The sequence below is a fragment of the Anarrhichthys ocellatus genome, unplaced genomic scaffold, assembly GCF_004355925.1.
Source record: "Anarrhichthys ocellatus isolate YVR2014 unplaced genomic scaffold, GSC_Weel_1.0 scaffold3649, whole genome shotgun sequence".
Taxonomy (NCBI): Eukaryota; Metazoa; Chordata; class Actinopteri; order Perciformes; family Anarhichadidae; genus Anarrhichthys; species Anarrhichthys ocellatus.
The window spans coordinates 2205-4871 of NW_022283623.1; the positions used below are offsets into that span (position 1 = coordinate 2205).

The 2667-nt window shown below is 43.3% G+C and overlaps 1 protein-coding gene across 1 annotated transcript in view; it reads left to right on the forward strand.

The window, feature by feature from the left end:
* LOC116379068 (striatin-3-like) overlaps positions 1–2431 on the forward strand; it is a gene marked incomplete at its 5' end in the record, with an annotated part of 4628 nt that extends 2197 nt beyond the window's left edge. Inside the window, one exon of the mRNA XM_031840981.1 lies at positions 25–2431. The remainder of the gene's footprint in view (positions 1–24) is intronic.
* Positions 2432–2667: the final 236 nt, after the last annotated feature.

Here is a 2667-nt window from a genome sequence, read left to right on the forward strand (position 1 = left end):
CCCCCCCCCCCCCCCCCCCCCCAGGAGGAGGTGCAGCTGTGTCCGTCTCCTCCGATCTGACTGAAGACAGAGACGTTCAGCAGCAGAAACGTTGTGGAAACGTTGTTTAAAGGTTGACACTGAGCAGCTCACCTCCTGTGATAACACTACCGCCCCCCCCCTTGTTAACACTAGTGTGACCTCATGACCTTCACAGCAGGACCAGAGGACGGACTTAAAGAACCCCAATAGTCAGCTGCTTTGGTTTGTTCTTCATCTGATGATGATGATGATGATGATGATGTCATCACATCTGGAGCGTCCTGTTCTTCTCTCAGAGGGAGCCGGTGGTTTGATTCTCAAACCTCTGATCTGTGTGTCGACGGTTCTTATCCGGTGTGGCGTCCCGGGAAGTTTTTTTTGTGCGTCTTTGACAGCGAGACGATGTCCCCAGCTAGACCCAGAGGGACGACGCGAGATAAAGACGGACGACTTCAGACATCGTCGGATAAAGACGGGCGACGCGAGATAAAGACGGACGACTTTAGACATCGTTGGATAAAGACGGGCGACGCGAGATAAAGACGGGCGACGCGAGATAAAGACGGGCGACTTTAGACATCGTCGGATAAAGACGGACGACTTTAGACATCGTCGGATAAAGACGGGCGACGCGAGATAGACGGGCGACGAGAGATAGACGGGCGACGAGAGATAAAGACGGGCGACTTTAGACATCGTCAGATAAAGACGGACGACGCGAGATAAAGACGGGCGACTTTAGACATCGTCAGATAAAGACGGACGACGCGAGATAAAGACGGGCGACTTTAGACATCGTCAGATAAAGACGGACGACGCGAGATAAAGACGGGCGACTTTAGACATCGTCGGATAAAGACGGACGACGCGAGATAAAGACGGGCGACTTTAGACATCGTCGGATAAAGACGGACGACGCGAGATAAAGACGGATGACTTTAGACATCGTCGGATAAAGACGGACGGTGGTAGATGAGGACGGACAATGTTGGACAACGTTAGAAGACATCAGACACTGCTGGCTGTTGGTCGGTTTGTTGACGATGACAGCTGTTAAAAACTCATAATTAGTCTGAACTGCACAACCTGAACGCAGCATCACTTCAGTGATTCAGTCCAAACTTAAAAGAATTTATTTTTCTGGATTTACAGGAATCATTAGTTCCTCCAGCGGTCCTGATGAAGAAGAGGGTGGTTTCCTTTTGGACCTCTCTTGATTTTTGAACTTCTCTTGTTATAAATACATGAGTGTTGTGTTCAGGGTCCTGCCAAAAGTAAACCATTACTAGATCAGAAGTAGATGAAGTCGCCTCGACACACAGATGAAACAAACGCCAACAAATACAAATAAAGAAGTCACAGAAGAAGAGCGGACCGTCTGATGTTTTAACCCGTCGAGGTTTTGTTGTATTTAAGTTTTTTTTTAATCGTAAAATCTGAAGTAATTCAGATTGACTTTTACCGTGTTTTTAAGAAGTTAGAGAAACCGTTTCTAAATAAAACAGCCGTGTCGGGTTAAATATCAGATCGTCTGTTCGGCCAATCAGAGCCCTCCGTTCAAACCACCACCGACTGAGTGAAGACAGCATTGGCGTAGTTACGTGTGGACGTTTTTCTGTTTGTGTAAAAATATAAATCTAGTTTTTATAATCGTTTTTATATAAACGTGGAAACGTCTTGTCAGCGGCACCGAGGAGGATTCTTGGTCTGAGCTCCTGTTCTGGAGGAGGAGCTCCTTCTGTCCTCGTCACAGACGCACAAAGATTTATTTAAATAAAGAGATCATTACTTTTGTTTTATTTCTAGCTTCTGGTAATCAACCCGGAAGTATTTGGCTTTACATGCTGGTACTTGAACGCACCGCTCCTCCTCCTCCTCTTATCACCGTGTGACTTTTATTCAACAAACAGGAGAACATTTATTTATGTTTTTTTTTTTTTCTCTCTTTTCATCAAAAAAAAGAACCGTTTGAGCTCCAGGGGAAACGGTCCAATCAGACGCCTCCTGGGGCGGGGTTTAGAAGAAAGAAAAAAAAAAAAGCTGCCCCCTGATTGGCTGAACAAGCAGCTCAGAGTTGTGTTGTGTTTTAGTTTGAAGGGATTTGTAACGCGAGCATCTCCTGATCACAGATCTTTATTTTTCTTTCCAGCAACGCGACGACTTCCTGTGTAACTAAAGAATTTCTTTGTGTAATGCATGATTAATACAATAAAAAAGTATTTTTTCTAGTCTTCCAGAAAAATGGGGAAAAAACGTTTTGATGAGTTTTGTAATTTTTTTTTTTTTTTTTTTTTGATTTACAAATTATGAAACAGCAGATTTTAAAGATTGAACCACATAGCAGAATACAACTGTTGAAATGTATATAAAATGTCTATAATAACTATTAAATGGTGTACCTGTACAGAGGCTGCTCCTCCGCTCGTCATTCATCGACTCAGGAAGTGTACCGCCAAAATAAAACACGGTTCTGAAGCCGTTAATGCGTCTTTAAACAACCTCGCGACGCTTCTTTTGAGCTCGCGTTTCATTTATAGATGTGACAATTTGATTTAATTTCTCAAGTTACGTTTATTTTTTCAGACCTTTCTGCGATTTTCACTGTTTACTTTTTGTAAACTACTTTACAAATAGTTTTATTATTAA